We start from the raw sequence: 20,146 nt of genomic DNA on the forward strand, positions 1-20,146 counted from the left end.
GGTTGGTTGTGATCCATTTCTAAAAATGTTCATTTTTCGTGGTGCCCATCGTGAGTCCACATTCACCACAATCCTGCTGACTGTGTAAAACAGAGAAATGTCTTTTCGGAACTAAAAAAGGAGAGCCCTTTATCAGGAGGGCCCTGACACCAGTCCACTCTTACATTCAAATATGAATTGAGAGAAAAGCCAGACAAGATATGTGTTCACAACTGATGAATCTCAAATCATAGTTGGTCAATGACTGTAGTCTGATTCCATTTGAGAAATGGTGTAGTGCCCTGGTTTCCAAGATTATAAAAGATACTGCTGCTCCTTACAGAAAACAAGGAAAGATAACTACAGTATATTCTACACCTTGTATAAAACATTATAGTCTCTTGCCATGAATCTCACCCTACGATGTCCAGGGTGTTTTCTAACTTGCCCACGTTGCAAGTTAGAAAATGGATGGATAAACTCTTAAATCACTTAACTGAATGCAGATAAATTGTCCCAGGCCTTTAAAAACTGATGATTTTAAGGCTACTTATTAAACTTGCTGAACTGGGGCTCTTCAGTTATTTAAAGGTCTCTGCCAAGAAGAATTAGCCAATGGGTACGGCATGGTCTTGCTGTGCAGTGACAGCGGACATGACGTTCTCCTTACCCTGCTTCGTTTTCAGTGGACGGCATTTAATGTCCACACCGGACAAAACTGCATTGAGAAGAGCAATTCAAAAGGTAACGTGTCCAATGAAGAAAAAATCGCATATGTCCTTGCAAGTTAGTTTTTCAGTCCTGCAATTACATTAACACCGACAACCTGCATAGTGCTGCTTTCACCTAACGTTCTGTATTTAATATACATTACATGTTCTATTTTTTGATGAGACGATGAATATTTGAATTAATTATTTGAACGGTCTCTTTTACTCAAAACCTCGCCGAGTCAGTCAGGACTTTTCCACGTGGAAAAGTCCTGACTGACTTGGCGAGGTTTTGAGTGAAAGAGACCGTTATACGTTGCTTGCTGCATACAGTTTCTTCCATAAAAGGACGGGAATAATCAGACCTCCCAACCGTGTATGTCTGACGGGTAAAGAAACTCCGTTTTCAAGTGTATTCGTACAACTTATTTCTTTAATATAAAGGCAGTTCTTAATTAAAGAAGCCCGTTATCGAACCATAGTTGCGACATTTCTCTTCCACAGACAGTACAAGCAACCTCTCAGCAATAACGAGTTCCACGTTGGCAAAATCAACCTGCTAACGTGTGTGTAGGATGAGCTTCACCGAACAGAAATGTATATTAATTTAAATATACATACAGGATTTTTACAATAAGAAAAAAATCTCATTCCAGTATAACAAGACAGAACGCACAAACACGCCACAGCTCGCGCAGAATAGGAGCACGGTACTACTCCTCTCCTTCCGAGCTTGTCAGTGACGTCATATCCTGCCGCTCACTTCCTCTTGTGTAGGCAGGCAGGCGAACCACAGCTCCGCCAGCGGACTGTCAACACTACACACACGCATCTCTTACAAAGCCTGGCGTGGAGCGGCCACATTTCTCTTCAACTGAAAGAGCCGAGCGCAGGAAAACTTCTTTTCTTCGAAGACGATCTCGGTCGCAGCATGACTTTCAGGTGATACACAGAAAAATAAATCCAGGTGGTGCTTTGGTAAGTTTATGATTTTTTTTCCCCCTTTTTGGTCTGCTTAACACTGCATGTGTGTAAGTGTGTGTTGGTAGTGTTACTGTCATCATCAGCCGGCCATGAGGGGAGAGTGTGATGACTGAATATTCTGAACTGTACGTGTGTATGTCACGAATAAAAAAAAATGAGTTAGTAACCCTCTTGGCCACTGCTAAGGCGAAAAGACGTTTTTATAGGAACTAGCACGGTTACACATTTAATCAGTGTATTATCTACATTTTAAAACAAAAACCTTACGGTGTCGATCTAGGGGTGATGTGACTTGTTCATGGAGACTGAAATCGCAACGGTTCGACAGGGGTTTCGGTCAAGGTTGAATGTCACGACAGCCGATGGCTACAACGCTGATAGACCGCAAAGCTGTGAGTGTGGATGACAGTGTCGGGTATTTCGAGGTTTTAGATCATGTCTGGTGAGCCCATGTGCGGCATTTGTAGTCTGGTAGTCATATTCTGTCCCTCTGAAGCGAACGAAACGTGGTACTACAAGAACGGTGCTAATGGATACTCGGCTTTAAATGCTTGGCATATTCAGGTATTTGCGATCATTATCTAGGTTGTTTTTAAGGTTTGGGTTTGTTTAAATAGATATTTCCTTAATATGCCGTTATATTGCTGGACGTTGATAGTAATACTGTACGTTTAGGGTACTGTATGACTGTCGACCTACAGTACCTGTTCGTACAGCATAAATCGTTCGGCCTAAATGTATGTGCAGTCAGTCTTTGTAATGTTTTTTTTAGACACGACATACGGTAACTATATTTTGTGAGCTTTGAAACCCTAATACCCGTTTTATATTTGAAAGTAGAGATACTTAAGAAATGAACATGAACCGCACATGGCAGCCTAGATTAGATTTCAGGTGAAGTGCTGCTGTGTGCTTGCGGTACCGGTTTTCCTTTCCTGTTCAGATGCCATTACTAAAGTAGTAACACGCATTGCCCTGTTGTACAGCAGGCTTGCTGTGGTGCACTTGGGCATCTGAGTATTAAGAAGCACTCGATGGCTTTATTTCTGTTCCAGTGAGCTTGCCTTCAAGTTTCTCGCTGGCGGAAAAAAAAAGCAATTATGAGAATAGGAATTCGAACACATGATTGAGGCATCAATTCATGCGAATACGTAACCTCTCTCCCCAACCAGCCAACATTGCGTTCTGTGAAACTCATGCTTGGTTCTTAGTATACCTGCAGGGCCTCCATTGACAAGGCAGAATAATGTTCTGGTGTGTCCAGCTGCTTCTCTTACAGGATCAGAGCTCTGGGGGGTCACCATTTATAGTAGCTAATCAAGCCTGTTCTGTGTAACTCTTGGAGGTAGGAATGTCTAACTGCTAATTTGGACAGATGTTTTATTTCTTTCCCCCCACGGTTTAAATGGAAGCTGAAAAGGAGATATCACTTAGTTTCATTGACCTGAAACCATTGTAAAGTGAGGCAAGGGCACTCAGATTAGTTCAGCAGAAGAAAGGGAATTGTGGGAGGGCTGTGGCAGTATGGATGAAGCTATCCAGATGTGTCATTGAAGCTGTTACCCTGCTTTCCTCGAAGAAACGGCTGAAAAAGCTCCCTATACATACAGATGGGCCAGATAGAGGACCTGTTGTCTCCTCTTATTTGTAGCCATTCTTATGTTCTTAATGGTGTGGTCTGTGCCCCTAGCTCTGTATACATCTTTAGAAAAAAGAGGTCTTTTGCTACAGGAGGTACAAACTATACACAACTTTTATTGTATTTTATGTCATTGTACAGTATACCCACCCAATTTAGAATTCCTAGTTGCTGCTTTGTGCCTCTTATATGTGATGACTCCTGTACTCGGCTGTTTAAAGGCAGATAAGAAGGCATTCTCATCTGGCACACTTGTCCAGTAGAGCCATACATATTTGAAATGCTGTAGGCTCCATAATGCCTTGAGTGAGAGCACAACTCGGGGAGTGGGTTATTCCTCATTTGGAGCAACGTGACCTATGTTTTAGGGGCAGTGCGGTGGCTCTGTGGCTAAGGATCTGCACCTGTGGCTGGAAGGTTGCCGGTTCGTATCTCATGGCCGGCAGAGGAATCCTACTCTGTTGGGCTCCTGAGCAAGGCCCTTAACCCCAACTGCCCCAGGGGCGCCGTATAAATGGCTGACACTGCGCTCTGACCCCCAGCTTCTCTCTCTGTCTGTGTGTCTCATGGAGAGCAAGCTGGGGACAGCGAAAAGACAAGTTCAGAATACAAGAAATGGTACTGTATATGGCCAATCTGTTCCATACTCCCATCACCCTTTGGGGCAAGCAGTGCCTCCCGTTCTGAGTTTTAAATGCTCTTCCCATCGTTACTGCTGTCCTCTGGACTGTGTCCCCTGGTTTGTGATTCACTGTTCCTTCCGAAGAAGTCTGCTGGGGTGATTCACGCAGGACAGAGTTACAAAACGAGGGCTCTTGGAATGTAGATAAAGTGACTTATGAAATTGTATACTGGCCCAAAGGAGAGAGGAATGACAAAGCAGCTTTTATTCATTGTTAGAGACTCTACAGCTACTGGTTTGAATTGATTTCTGTTATGTCATTGTGATGCAGAGGTTAATGATGCTGCCTCCTAGCTTTCTGAATCCTGGTTTTCTGTGTCCTATGATATGATCTGTGGGGAGTCTGCAGGTTCTACCCTCTGCATTTTTGTCTGGTGCTCCGCTTTTCTTCCACAGTCCAAAAACACGCTGTCTAGGTAATTGGCGTCTCCAAATTGTACCCTGTATTCGTGTGAGTGCACGTCCTGCTGTGGACTTGCTTGCCATCTGGGACATTTCAGACTGTGTTTAGCTCTGACTCACAGTGCCCCTGTATTAGAATACCTGGTTATTGAAAATGCAGGAATAAATAATATTATTTTACTGATATCACTGCAAGAGCGGCACCGCATAATTGTGCACTGTAGAAGAGGGGTAGTGCAGAACAACACACAGCATTGTTATCTGGCATTGCTGTCGACTCTTGAACTTGATTGCGCAAGATGCATTTCTTATTGCTCCAGATTTCCTTGTGATCCTCTACCCAGCACTTGTGTAGTCCTTCAAGGTTTCAGCTCAAAAGGTTTTTTGCATGTGATTTCCACAGTGAGATCTGATAAAAAAGTAACAAAAGTCACATCAGAGGATGAAGTAGGTGTCATTGGGCATTGTCCTATTCTCGCTATCTTGGAATCGTTAAAAATGCCTGCAGTTGTTAAGCATTGTTAAGGAGGCTGAATTACTGGAGCCTATGGAAGCTTGTTGGTTGAATGTCCCAGTCTGATTAAACAGAAGAGAGGTAGGGTTTCCTGAAGAGAACAGTGGCTTTATGATGTCGCAGTGCAAACTGTTTCGTTCTGGCAACCCTTGGTGGATATAAAGTTCACTTTATTGTATCCCTCATCATAAAACCTCAGGAGATAAGTGTTCTCCCTGGGTACAGGAAGGAGTTTGTGTGAACTAGATCTAAAAAGCCTCTATTAAAAAAATGCTGCATATGTATGGCATTCGGTAATTCTATGTTTTTATGAAAAACATTTGTCTGTTTTATTATTTATTTACAGACAATTTATTTTAGTCCATTGCTTTCCAAACCTGTCTACTCTGGTTTTCTCTCCAAAGGAGCCTATTGGATACATGGACAAAAACATGTTTTTTTTCTTATTTCTGTAACTAATAATGTGCTTAGCACACCCTTTTTATTTTAATTTGTATCTGGTACCAATGAGTTTGAGATTTCAAGCTTTGAATAAAGCATGTATAAGTAACTTCGTATGTCTTGCAAATTTCAGATCAGGTTAAAATATAATTGTTCTAATCAAGCAAATTCATTTAAGAATAAAATTAAGGCTATTGCTGGTATGAAAACTCAAGACCAGGTTTGGAAGGCCTTGTGTAATGAATGTGCTTGTTGGAGTGCACAAGAAAAGCACATGTTCATTCATGTGTAGGTGTGATCTCACTCTGCCACTATTGATGTCTGCGATGACTAATTCAGTATATGACCCAATCAGGGGAATGGAATTTCCCATTTTCCAATTGTTGCCAAGTCCAGCAATTTGTTTAGGCTCCTCGGTGATGGCAATTCAGAAAATCCTGGGAGCTCATTCCAACTTCAGAAAATATCCTCCTTTTTTGCAGTTCACATTGTGATTTGAATGCAACAAGCAGGACGCACTCTCTCAGTTTTTGACAGTGGTAATAATAATCATCTATATATTTATACAGAACTTTTCATCCTAAAGGATCTCAGTGTTCTGTTCAGTTTCTGTCCTTAAAGTTAACAGCACCTGTCTGGTTGATGGGCTGCAGATGGTCTGTGCCAGAAGTCACACTACTCAGCAGATAGCTGGAGAAGTGAGAAAGTATTTCCCCAGTTGCATTAAAAGGAAATTTAGCTAGGTCAGATTGTGCAAGCCCAAAGTGGAATTTAGCCAGGATATTTGGGTTATTGCTACTAATTTGAGAAATGGCTCGAGGAGATCTTAAATTACTAAGTAGTTAGGAGTTTGGTGTAACATTTCATCTGAGCAGTGCTCCTAAAGCACAGTTTTCAGTTACCATACTGGGTCATTGGTTTGGTTAACAAAACTATACTATGTATTATGTACTGGATCCATCCATCTTCTAACAGCTTTGTCCAATATAGGGTGCCAGTAAAACCCGAGACTGTCCCGCAAGCAACTGGCGCAAGGCAGGATACGCTCTGGGACAGGACGCCTGTTCATCACAGAGCACACAAACACTCACAGCAGGGCTAGTTTTCCTTGAACCCAGTTAACCTACAAGTGTGTTTGTGGACTGTGGGAGGAAACTGGGCACCTGGAGAAAAGCATACTCATTGGATAACACGGGGAGAACACACAAACTCCATGCAGATAGCACCCCAGGAATTGAAGCCAGGGCCTCAGCGTTATGAGGGAGCAACGCTTAACCACTGGGCCACAATGCTGCTCCTTTGAGATGACAAATAATCTTAATTCAATCTTTCCGTCTAGGCCCATTCTTTCCAGGTTTTAAACTGGAAATTAACTCTCTGCAGTGAACCGTAATCACGTTGCAAAGTATTTCAAATAATTCTAGACTGTTGGAGTTTTCTAGATCTTTGACTTCTATTAGTCATCGTTTGCCTCATTTTAAAAATATGTAGTGTACCACTGTGATGAGCAAACCAATTAAACCTACTTACTGTAGATGATTATCATCATAATTGATTTTTTTTTCCTTTGGCAAGGCTCTACTTTTCAAGATGGTGGAAGGAAGTCCAGAAGATTCCACCAGAGACTGTGGTATTAACTTGAGCCAGTGATGGGCGGGGGAAAAAAAGCCTTTTGCAACGCAATGTGGAAAAGCCCAAACTGAGATAACAGAGCAGGGTCCTGAGCCGTAGTGTCCTGTGTCTAGTGCCAGCTCTCATGCTGGAGCATGAAAAGCAGCCAGATTCACTGAATGTCCTGTACCTGGGGGGCAGCACATGTGCAGTAACATGCAGTAAATGAACAGAATTACAGAACAATAGAGAATTTCTTTTTCCGCCTTGAGGTAATTGGTCTTACTTCAAATGTGAATCAAAATACGTGGTGTAAAACATGAAAACATGAACATTATAGTAAGAAACACCTAATGGAGAAGTCCAAGAAATTGCACCTGACATTTTCTTTCATTTTCAGATTATTAAGTTTGATATTGATCTATAATACTCTGTATACACTTTTATTAAAGTCTCAACTTGCAGTACATTTGAAAATTTGTCATACGTCATGTATAAGAGTCTTAATTGCTTTAATATCTACTAAGAATCTGTTAACATTTAAAAAAGGCAAAAAGCACTGTACATTTAGTGTTTTATGCTTTGTTTTTTGTAAAGATAATGCAGCTCTGAGATCAACTACTTTTTTAAAATAGACCTTGACATAATTTTAGATTTATCCATTTAATTTATTCCTGCCTGTCTGTGTATTTAGTTTGATGGGAAACAAACAGTGTACTTGGTGATTTCATTGGATAAAAGGATGCATCTCCATTATCACATACCATAGACGGGTGTGGCTTGGTATTTCATCTCCTGTTCTTTTTCATTGTCTTAAGTTACTATTACGGGATATGACTGCTTTCTGCTAACCCAGTGGCACACAGGTACAGACAAATAACACTTAAAAGACCTTTCGTGCTGCATCCCAGGAGATTTGGTTTGCAGTTTTGTCAATTAAGTACTGCTATTTTAAATGTGTTGGAAATAGTACAGTTAATCTTTGGTTTAACAGACTAATAGGGAAGAAGTTTGTCAATGTTTGTCAATCAATGTTTGACAAATGTCTTTTTTATCTCGAATTTTGTTTTTTCATCCCTGAAACACATAATATGAGAAATATGTATATATACGCACTATATATTTGCTTCCTTTTACCTTATTTCGTAACACTTGTAATCAACACAGTCAATGAAAAGAAAAATCTTCTGCCTTTTTAATCATAAACATACGTGCTGTTTATTTCATGTCATAGGTATACTTTATAAAATTCGCAAAAGCATACAAAACACATAACACCCATCAAATAATCAAATAGTTCCTGAATTTTAAACCTGTGTAGCACTAATTTCTACCTTATTATTAGTACATTTCCCTGTTATTGTGGGGAAAGTCGGGTATTTCTGATTTTACAGACAAGATTCCACTGTAGCTGATTCAGTAAAGTCCGTTAAGCTGAGGGTTTATTGTATAGTGTTATTGCACTGTTTTCATTGTTTTAAATGGAATAATTTAACTGTACTGCCATGTGTTTCCGGTCTATGACATGTGGATAAACAGTGGAGAGATGTTATAGCAAAGCTGGGGCAATGTAGATGTCGGGTATCTTGGAAAGCTAGAATTCCATCAAGGATTCTCCAGGGGTCTTGTGCCATCTCAGTTATACACTGTATTTCACACTGCAGGAAAAATCAGCTCTGCCACGTAGTAACAGTTGCAGTATAATGTCTTGAATAGGAGTAGTAAGTAATGTTTCGTCTCGGTTCTCTAGGAAATAAGGCTGTGGCTAAATCTTTTCAGAAAGAATCAGGCATATTACGAGAATTACCTAATCAGTAACCGGACTCTCCCAAGTTCTTCAACAGATTACTGGCTGGAAAACATCCAAACCAGCCTGCTTAAAAGAGCAGTACTGTATTTATGCATGCTTTCCTGTTCTTTTGCACTTCCATTAGTCTGTATAATTTTTGTTCTTGTTAAAGTTGACTTTACCATTCCACCTGTTCCATCAAAACATTCCGTCTTCAAAAACCCACGAGTGAGAGGAAGTTGGAGAGTACGCTTATTGTGCCCCAAGTGTGAAATTGAATTGTTTGCCTTGCAAAAGGACCTGACATGCACTTTTGGGATGTCTTTGATCGATATTAAAACAAGTAGTTATTTTGTTTCAGTCGTTAGCACAGTTCATTTTGTTAGAACGGCTAGTAAACCATTAGCCCTAGGTGTTAAAGAGAAATAGTGCTGCCTTGGTCTTCTCATAATAATAAAGACTGCAATATTAAAAGTATTTCTATGCGCTGGTCTCGGAGTGTGGTCAGTCTGTGCCATCTGGTGAGAATTACAGTATACACAGAGCCATGCTAATAGCAGATTAGCCTCCTTGTGCCACTTTCTGTGTATTCACTCCTGGTTCTGTGGCCCATATAAGTTCTTGAAGCCTAGGGTAAATTGATCTGTAAAAGCTTCCTGGCAATGTTCATATAATAATAATAAACTGTGTAGGTAAATGACCTGCATAATGAAGACGTTTGTAAAAATCTTTAAAATTGTCACCACAACTTCAAGAATAGCTTGACCTCTTATCCAAAGACGTTTACGGACTCACGAAATGGATTTTAAGAACACAGTCATTTCAGTTTTTTCATGAATGGTTAGGTTAATTCATAATAACTGAAGTTTTTTTTGGTGTTTCGGTATAAGCCCTTAAGATATCAAATAAATTTCACATTTGGCCTGTCAAATCAGCACCTGAGAGCTACCGGAATGTGAAGCAATGAAGGAGATACTTGAGGGACTGGTCCTTTCATTGCTTATTTGAATTGACAGGTAGCCCGAGTGTTAAAATTAGCAAACTGGCAGTTCTTCAGCAGAGAGTTACATCTGTGTCCTCATTCTGGTAAGCCCAAGCTGACTTATCTTAGCAGTTATAATGCAATCAAGACCTGTGGGTCTTCTAGCCTCGGGTGAAAGTGCTGTGTTTTGGTTTGGAGACGCTTGCGATATCGTCCCGTTTTGAGGGAGAGATGGGCAGGAGGCAGTGAAGAGGTGGTGTGTTGCTGTCGAGTTCACTTAAAAAGGTAAACTCCTTTGTAAATGCTATTACTCTTTTCTTACAGGGGTACGTGTGTGCTTGAGAGGCTGAGACATTTCTGAGATGTTTCTTGTTACTTTCAATGTTTTTTTCGGTCTTTATAGTATGAAACAGCTTCCTCCTTGGCAAACACTGACATATCGGTGGTTATGCAGATGAGATTTTTTTGTATTCAGGTCGTATTTCATGCAAGTCCAGGCTCTGGCAAAAACCAGTCCGTGGAACTGCAGAATAATTCCCGACTGTCATGTGCCATGAAAACATGACTCTCTAATTGTACGCCACCGCTAAACAAAATAGCGCTAATGGGCTGCCAGGGAGTGTACAACAGAGCCCTTTTCTTCCTGTGTGACCTAAGTAGTATTGTAGTTCTGTGAGTGCTGGTGTTTGCTGCAGTGAGTGTGGGCTTCAGCTGTAGACAGAAGCTTATGTGGTGCCCTGTGTAGCTAATGATGCCTCTTGCTGATACAGGAGCCACTGCCCAGATAGACATGAAGCCATTTGTTTCCTATAGAAAGTGTAAGAAGGGATGGGATATTTGTATCTTTATCCTGGTGAAAGTAAATCATTGATATTTGTACATACAAATAAAAAAAACAGATTATATAATTAGAAGAAATGGGGAAATAATTAAAAGATATTTAGTAGAAAAGATGAAAAATATTAATTCTCCAAGGGAACAATGGATTTATTGTACTTCTTTGTTGAAATATTTTTTTGTCCTTTTCTTTTTCTCTTCCCCTTATCTGCATATTGGGTTTTGTTTCACTGTTGCAAATTCCCACTGCAGTTGTAGATGGTGTCAGAAATGGAGGGCCTCGCGTCTCTGGGCTGTGAGGAGGTTTGGCAAGGCTAGACCTCGCTGATTAGTTCAAAGGTGGCACGTTGCAACAGAAAGCCCACCAGTGCTGAGGCTGGAGTTGCGGTGAGAAATATCCTGACATGGTGCAAGTCTCTTTGAAGACCAGATACTGTTTGTCCTTGAAGCCCTGGGGCTCCTCTGGCCAAAGAGAAACTGTTCTGGTCATTTCTTTGTGGTTTACCTCCTACAAGGCCAGAATAAACCATCTTTATCCTGGGCTGGAGACATGGTAAAGTGCTGTCGACAGAAGACAAGCAACTGTGAAATGCTGGATGACAGTGCAAATCAGAAAATACAGCTTATGCCAAAAGGGCAGTTTTAATAGTTGTTGGAAAAAGATCAGCAGTGCATAACATTTCTTTGAGCAGTGGTTTCATTTGTAGTGTCACTTCCTTTTTTTTAACTTAAGTGACCTTAATCATATTGAAAAAAAAAAGTAGTTTTCACAGCAAGTAGGCTCTGTTTTAATAAATTCATGAGAGCAAGTAGCTACAGTGCTTTTTAGAGTGATTTTGATTTTAAAAAATGTTTCTATTGCTTCCTATCAACTAGGCACTTAAAATATTGGATTCTAAAGATTTTTTTGTAAGATGCAATGGGCAATTAAAAATCCAATTTAACTAAGACTTCAGCTTTTATTTGCTTGTTGTTTGTGCTCATTAAGTTTAATAACATAATTGACCTTTTTTTTTTAGTAAAGCCATTTTTGATTTGCATTTCCAGCTTTTCGTTGCAAAGAAGGTCCAAACTCACAGTTATTATTTAGGCCCACTTAAGAAGCCCATTTTAGAAGCTGAAAAAGTTGAGGAACATCTAATTAAACTACTGGTTTATTGAATGTTTCTGTTGAGTACCCAAAAGCTAAGCTGGAATGCAAAGAGCTGGTATTGGGATAGCTGGGACCAAGATTGGGAAGCTCTGATTTAAGACTTTTAAAACAATGTTCCCTTGAATGGACTCTTCTATTTGAAATCTAGAATATTTTTATACTGTTGCTGAGTGTGGGTGTAAAGGAATTTGAACATCTTCCTATTAGTTACACAGAAAAGTATTTAGCTCATGCTTGCTTGCTGTTTGTAAAGGATCTAGAAATCTTTCTCCAGTGTGCCTTATACAGTATGTGTCATATCTAAACCCTGTAAGTGGGAAACACTGAAATGATTTTGAGTTCTCCAGAGTTGTCTCTGCTTCTTTTCTTTCCGAGTTCCATTCACCTTTCTGTATTACAGTTCTAAAAGTTACATTGATGGTATTTAAAGCAATATGATCATTTAGAATAGGAGACACCTGTTAGGCATTGGCCGAGAGATGAATGACACACTTGCAGTTAACACAGCGGACATCCCCTGCAAAATGATTGGTTATTTCGTCAATAATTTTGTTAATAATATCAAACTAATTCGCACCCTTCATGTATCAAGAATAAGGAGTGTTTTTTTTTTAGCATTTGGTGCTACTTAACAAGCATTTAGTGATAAAGTTGTGCTACATATTATATAGGTATCATCTGTCCTTTAGTGATCCATGGTGTTCTACAGCTGCTTTAATTTCACTTCCAGTGCTGACCTTCTAGACTTTAGCTGAAGGTTTCCCAGGCCTGAGTGCTGTACTGTTGCTAATCCAAAAGCATGTGGGCCGACTTAGACCTCTGCACTGTTCTATCCAGATTTATTTACTGGTTTCCAGGCAGTGAATATTTGGGATTTTTTTCTACCCATTTTTGAAACTGCTGGAGCTTGGGGACCAGATGGCTTGGGAACTTCATTCCAGAGAGGTGGCCTGGGATAGACAAGCCATCAAGCTGTAAAAAGAATCTGGTTCTTGTCAACTAAGATGGCACATTGACATACCTTTTTGAAACTCCTGTCCAAATATTCTTTTGAAAACAGATTGAGTTGAAACACTGTAGACTGTGAAAAGCAATGAGATGAGGACAAACATAATCTATACACAATTAAAGCCTAGAGTGACTTTAATTCAGACAAGTACATTCAACTAAACAACAATCTTATATCACCTAGCATTCATTAATGGAAAGCAAAACGCATGAAAGGAAGCAATGCAGCCTGATTTGCTATTATAGCAGGGCTCCAGACTAAAAAATTACTTGGAGCCACTGGGTCCTAAAATGAAACATTTAGGGGCCAAATTACTTTTTTTTTAGGCGCCAAATTGCAGAATCAATCAGCTGTGCACTCAGTAAACTCAGCACACGCGGTGTCGTTATCATACGTCTTTGACACATCCATTCCATTCTTTTTCATGAGCAAGATTTGGGAGACATGTTTTGTGAACGGTAATTCCTCGCATGTGATCATGTAGGCTGCATTCAATTTCATTTTCAGTTCTTTAAAGTCTTTCTTGGCTGTTTTTTTTTCAAATGGCACAGCCAGGGCTAAAGGTGTCTGCTCTGGGGCACCCTTCGCAATTACACAATCACGAGCTTCAATCAGTATGCTTCTGACTCTCTCCCTGTTTTTTTTACTGTTTCTTTTTTGAAATTCAATTTGATTTATTTTTATATAGCGCCTTTCTCTACAAGGTTGCTCCAAGGCGCTTATGATTTGTCCCTTTCAAAAACTCAGGTTTCCCTGCAACTTCCTGACTAGCTTTAGAGCAAAAGTTGCAACACATCATTTGTTTAACTTTGTCATACCTAAGCCAAGCAAATTCCTGAAGTCACGAAATGCCGTTCAGACCTGTTGACGGATGAATCAAACTCTTAAAAAAAAAAGTGTAATTTTATGCTTCCCCATTGTTAGCAGGTCAGCTAGCGTGTGGAGCGTTTGCAGTGGCCTGTGTTCTAGCACGTACAGTAGCTTCTTAGCTTGCTACCTTTTAACCAGAAGTCACTGCGGTGCCCTGTGATGAGGACGTAAGGGCTTGCACTCTTAAGATGGAATTGAGTCACGCCTCTTCACCAGATGAAATTTGACCACAGATTAACACAAAATAATGTTTTGGTGTCGATCGCTAATGGCGACGAGATTTGAAATTATTGTTGCAAATTCTTATTTTTTGCGATGAAGGGACGCAAGTCTGGGACTTAGTAAGGGACATTTCAGTCGAGCCTGGAGCCATGTATAGTCGGGCATCTGTTTTGTAACGCAGACTATGTCACGCTCAGCTTGTTGTTTGGACTGCTTCCTGTGGAGAAGCACCTAATCTTTTTTGGTGTGTCACAGTCTGAGTTAAGATATCCAGCCTTGTTACACTCCAGACCTTACAGCAGTCATACTAATAGCACCAGGATGTATATACATACTGTATGGTACCCGAATAAACCAGGGTTGCTGGCAGGCTACCATTTCTTTACTCTGTGGCTGATACTTGATCTGGACTTCTGACGCCCTACTGTTTAAAACACCTTCCCCAATTAACTCCAAATCTCCAAATCTGGATCTCTCTAGGGAGGATATCATGCTACTGTTCCTGCATATATGAAGATGATCCCCAATCTTTTCTCATACTTCAACCTGCCTTTGTCTTGGCAGACCACATGAATGCACAAAACTGTGTCTAACTGCACCCCGTTCATTTCTGTGATCTTTTTCATGCCCACGGTGGCTCAACCGCTGCTTGGCGAGATGTGGCTGCTTCGCTGTTGAACTCCACACTTGAGGGAGAAGGTCAGCCTGATAATGGCAGGGTTTACACGTGGTGAAATGGTGCTTCTGCATGAACCACGATGATGGCCTAACTGACTGCCATTTTGTTTGCAGATTTTCAAACTGCCATTGTCTTGCACGCAGACCTATTTCAGAACTACACACCACAAGTGGCACCATTCCTCGATTTGCTTGGTGAAACATGACCCCCAACCCTTACCTCTTCTTCTATAAAAGGTCTGACCCATTAACTCAAAGCTGTGAAAAGAATAATGCTATTAACAAAGAAGTATGTGTGTGAGAGTGGGGTGCATGCAAAACCAAGATGGTTGCCAGACCTCCATTTCTCTTTCTTCGTTCCTGCTAATTTCTGCTGTTAAAAAAACATTTGCTCAATTAATGCTGAATATCAGTAGCATCTTTCTAATGATTGGACCATTAACTTCTGACATGTTGTTGTTCATGTGGCCCCTAAAACTTGAGAAATATCATTCTCATGACGATTTAATTGACAGTGAAACAGTCGAGTGAAGTTTACTAATATTGTTTAAGTAGGGACTTGTCTTCAAAACTGCTTGCATTTTTTTAGATAATTTTAACTTAACACAGTTAAGTGAAAGGATTTGACTCCTCTTGGCACAATTATTCTTTGCGACTCTGAACTCCTGAAGGAACAGTTTCTTCTGTTTCCAGAGATAAAATGTTCAGATTATATTGATTCGTTTCCATATTTTATGTCCTGACTTCAGACTTCAGGGTCACCTACCACCAAAATGACTTTCATTAAAATGAGTGCAACAGCAAGCAAGAGCTGGATTATAACCCTTTATCTGGCAAAATAAACTGACAATTACTGGAACTGAGCAACCATATGGCTTTTTTTGTAACCTGACTGGCACTTGTGCTCAAGCTTAATTATCGTCTGTGAGAGAGAAAATCATGTGGTAGGAGGTAAGTTCATATAAGAGGGTATGTGTGTTTAGAACTGACTGAGCTTTATAATGCAACCATTTAAATGCGTGGTAATCCTGAAGTTTTACATCTAGCATTATAGTGTCAACTATAGTTAGAGGATCTTATGAGAGTTTGTTAAAGTCTCCCTGATTCACATTGCCCAATTCAGATTGGTGTTACTTCTTTTGTTTTTGTTTTTTATTTAAGGCATCCTGGTCATGTTGAGTTTAAGGTTGTGCTCTGGGATTATAGTACGAAGGTAGGTTTGGGAACATGCTGATCATTACCCCATTGCTAACTAGCAAACTGGAGTAAAAAGGAAGATGAAGACACTCAAGGTGTCCCAGGGGTGATCAGCTGTTGACTCACAGTAATTACTACCTTAAGAGAGCACTTACCCAAGCCTGTTTCACCCTTGAACTTTGACCTGGGTCACAGTACTACCCAGATGTGAAGTGGACTCAGTGTGCAGTTTCACCAGTTAGGGTTGACACAGGCTTGAAGGGGGAGGAACCCTGCAAAAATCTTGGACTAAGTTTTCACGTGACCTACCATTTTGAAAGCCGTTTATTACGAAGACTTCCATTAAACTCTGCTTTCATGAATCGCCAGCCCACGTGTAGATAAATCCAAGTGATTCAGCATTGCGCCATTTTGCTTTGCTGAGCTAGAGTTTGGCACATTGTCTTCTCAGGCAGTGCTTTAAAGAAAAATGGAGATCACACTCTTTTTGGAAGCAAAACATTTGCAGGGCCTGATTTGGGTATCATGTGGTCCACCAGAATATATCCACTGTACATTCCCCTTACTCGACCCCAATCCCCCATCTCGTCAGGTGGGTTCTTGCTGACCAGCTGGACCTGGGTGGACGAGATGGCGTGGGTGTGTGGTTGGGGCAGCAGTGCTTTCATCTGTTGGTAATTGTTAACGTAGTCTAGGATGAACACAGCGATATCCCGTGTACAAAGCATGCTTACATTATGCTTTCATCAAGAAGGGGTGACTATATAATAATAATAATTGCTTAGGAACAAGTAATAGGTTTATTCCATGCTGAAAAAAAAAGAAGAAAGAAAACACAACATTTCGGCTGTGGAGCCTTCTTCAGCTCAGTGTAAATTCAAAACTGTAAATTTGAAGTAAAAATGAAGCAGGCCATTTTAGACTTCCGTGCAAATGATGTGGCGTTCATATGGAATTCTGTAATGAATTCAGATGTTTGGGGTCCCTTTAGTATTTTGCCGAAGAGACACGCAGTTGTCATGTCAAACCCCACACAGTGAAAACGGTGGCGGACGGCGGCTGCCGCCCTGTCCTCTTCTACATCGTGCTTGGCTCAAGCCGTTTGATAGCGTCTGGGAGACACCTCGTGCTGGTGGCTGGCGTGGACGCGGCCTGTCGAGCCGTTTTAATAGGAATTTCGATTTGGCCTGACTCGTGTGACCTGTAAGTGGTCTTTTCTGCTGCTGGTTTTTATTTCCCACTCCACACAAAACCGTAGCGGAGAAAAAAAGGGGCTGTGCTGCAAGAGCAGCCTCTGGGGCCGCGAGGAAACATCCACACCGCTGGGCTAACGGGAAAAGTGAATAAACAGAGGCCCAGATCAACGGCACGGCTGGGGAGGTGACAGTATTTGGTTGAGCTGCGGCGAAATGAAATGCCCAGGGTCTCAAGCCATCGCAAATAATAAGAAACAGTTTCTTCTGTTGAGTTCATGGGTTCCACTTTTGTTGTGTTTATGTAAAAGATTCCTCTGTCGTGTGATCGGGGAAGAGTTGCCTACTAGACAGGAATTTTGACTAGCGGCTATATGAATGGTTTGTGGCACCAGTAAGAGGGCAATTTAGGTCCGTGTGCAAGGAATCGGAAAACAAATATGCCGCTGTGTCATGGTGGCACCAGTATTCTCTATGTCTTTAAGAGCCCTCTGTCTGAATAATTGATAAGTCAGCTTTGTTGGTGTGAAGCCAGGCTCTCTCTGGTCAGATGTGTTGTTCTGTATAGTGTATTTAAGAGTAACATAATAATTAACCAAAATGTCCTGGGTTTGTGACTCTTGAAATTATTTCAGCCTAAGACTTTGTTCTGTCCTGGCACAGATAAGAATAATATGCAGAATGAATATCTTCAGAGCAAAGTCCAGCACCAAGAAAGAGACTTGTCATGACAGGACAACATTTCAGAAAGAGGCTTTTGGTTTGCTTACCATGACTGCCTCTCTACTATAGCCTTAAAGCTATTGCATAAGCCTTCTTTTTAGGCAATTTCTAGATTTCCTTGTGCTCTGGACTGTTGACTATTCTCCCGGTAAAAATAAAAAGAATAAGAGATGAATGAGAGGAAATGTGTTAAGGAAAATTATTGACATGTAAATGTTTTGAACCCCGCTGCCAAACCCAGTGCAAGACAATTATAATGCTACAACTCTGACAAAATCTTACCTTTTTTATGTGGGACAGCTAGGTACTGTAACTTGCTTAGTCTTATCTTATAGCCTAACCTGTTCTGTGCTACAGGGTACAAACACACATCGCAACAGCTACACTAAGGCAAATTGGGAAATTGGGAAATTAAGGAGCAGTTCAAATGCATGTATAAAGTATTTATTTATATATTTGTGCACAAATAGCCCTTTATTGATTGTGGTGCAATGTTTAGAGGAGTAACAGAGTTGACATTTTCATTTGAAAGAAAATTTACAGTTTATTGCTGATGTACTGATTTTACAAACTGTAAATTTGACTCTTAAAAGCATACATAAGACAAGCTCATAGTAAACTTTGTAGCTTATATTGCTGCCATCAATGAAGCCATTCATCTGTTTCTCATGACTCAGGGAACATTCTGATTGGTTGATCAAGGATATGGCAACATTCTGCCTGCGGTGGTTGTCAGCTGATGAGAAATGTGGAGGAGGTGAGGGTTCCTGGTTTGATAGATACCTGTATTCATGGCTGGCCTCGCTGGTTTAGTGTTTTGAATCCAGCATGTATGTGTAAAAGCCACAGAACAAAAGAACTGAGAGGTGGTTCAGATTCATGGCTGGGACTGATGAGAAAAATAAGAAAAGACACTTAACCTTAAAATCTCAACGTGGCAAATTCTGGGCCAAGGTCAGACGATCCGTGTTATACTGGGCATATTGTGTTCTGAGTGTGTCCGGGAACAAAAGCCCTCATTATAATAGATTGCGATTAGGAGAGGAAGTGATAAAGAAAGCGTATTGAGCTGAAAGCATGGATACGGCAAAGAACTTTTCCTCCGAAAGTTTCCATGAATTCTTGCTAATGGCATTATGTCATGCTTATTGTTAACTATGCGGAACATGGCTTTGAAGGGGGTACAATTGTTCTTACACTGTCTTCGAGTAATGCAAGTAACTGAGGTTTGCTTTGGGCTCTTTGAAGGTTTTGGTAGTCTTCCATCTTTTTATAACGCAAAACACTTTTTGGAGTGCGGCTTTTTGCATTTTATGATGTAGGAAGGTTCCAGAAAGGTCGTTTCGGGGAGTGCCATGCAGGATCTTGAGTTTGAGCCACTGGATCTGTGCGTCCTCTGCCGGTTGAGTCCTGGGACAATGGGGAGCCACACATGACGAAATTCTAACTGCGCAGTGGGCACGTCCATCCACCACTCTCTTACCGCTTCATCCAGTCAAGGGTGGGAACCTTAGCTGGCCAGCTTAACGGGCGCTTGGCGGGATACACCCTGGGCGGGACACCAGTCTGTCGCTGGGCACAACCAAGTGCATGTGCAAAGTAGAATGTGAATGAAAGAAGTCTTGTTTTACTGGAATATTTTTGATTGAGGAGAAGAAATGACTGGAAATGCACTCAAACCACTTGTTTTTGTTGCTTCCCTTATGACAAGCAGAGGCTGTTTAATTTATAAGTCTGGGTTTCGAAAAATATATCCAAATCCTGGATGACACCAGTATGCTAAAATGGGCATATAATTGTCTTCAAAACACTTGATTTTTCATTCTGTTTTTTATATTGTAGGTCTTAAGCCCACTATGGGTTGGCACAGTCAACTAATCCTTTACCAAATCAGACTCTCCATAATATATAGTATTTTCTTCATAAATCAAGAGCATGAATTATAAGCGACCATAAAATGAAAATAGATTTGAGGATGCAAATACCTGCAACATCGGTCCACTGAAGTAGTGTATGGCTTAACCATTTTGAGAAATCAGATCTGCTGTATATTTTGTGCATTAAATAATGACTTCTTTCTCTTTGTAATAAATATGTTCAAATACTGTTTAATTGTACAGTATTGACTATTGTGCTTCAATTGTAACATTTTTTTTACCTTTGAGGTTTCAAGCTAGTATCGGGATTTATTGCCAAGTCAGGCGTTTTCCTGGAGGAAGTGAATAATATTTGTATTCACTTCAGTGATATGATAAGGAAGACAATACTAATCAAATGACATGCAACAATAGCAATAGAGAAGTGCAAGAGAGAAAGAACTATTTATAATTCAGACAAGATCATATCGGGGGCTTTGTCTGGGGCCTTTCATTTTCCTGAAGGAGAAAAACTTGCAACATTGAATTCTTCTTAGAACTTTGTCCATTTTCTGTGTAACTCCTGATTTGTATTTCATTCAAAGGCTTTGGCAAAAAAGAGACCTATAGCTAATACACTTACTGCTGAAAAGTCAAGCTTTTTAATTTTTTTTT

At 40.5% G+C, this 20,146-nt stretch overlaps 1 protein-coding gene across 2 annotated transcripts in view; it reads left to right on the forward strand.

Annotated features, from left to right (window-relative positions):
- The first annotated feature begins 1,466 nt into the window (after window positions 1-1,466).
- Window positions 1,467-20,146, forward strand: part of atp13a3 (ATPase 13A3) — a 53,832-nt gene continuing 35,152 nt past the window's right edge. For both annotated transcript variants that reach the window (XM_006637726.3, XM_015361261.2), the window contains exon 1: window positions 1,467-1,667. The gene's annotated coding sequence lies outside the window, so the exon portion shown is untranslated. The remainder of the gene's footprint in view (window positions 1,668-20,146) is intronic.

The sequence above is a fragment of the Lepisosteus oculatus genome, chromosome 13 (genome assembly GCF_040954835.1).
Source record: "Lepisosteus oculatus isolate fLepOcu1 chromosome 13, fLepOcu1.hap2, whole genome shotgun sequence".
NCBI classification, from domain to species: Eukaryota; Metazoa; Chordata; class Actinopteri; order Semionotiformes; family Lepisosteidae; genus Lepisosteus; species Lepisosteus oculatus.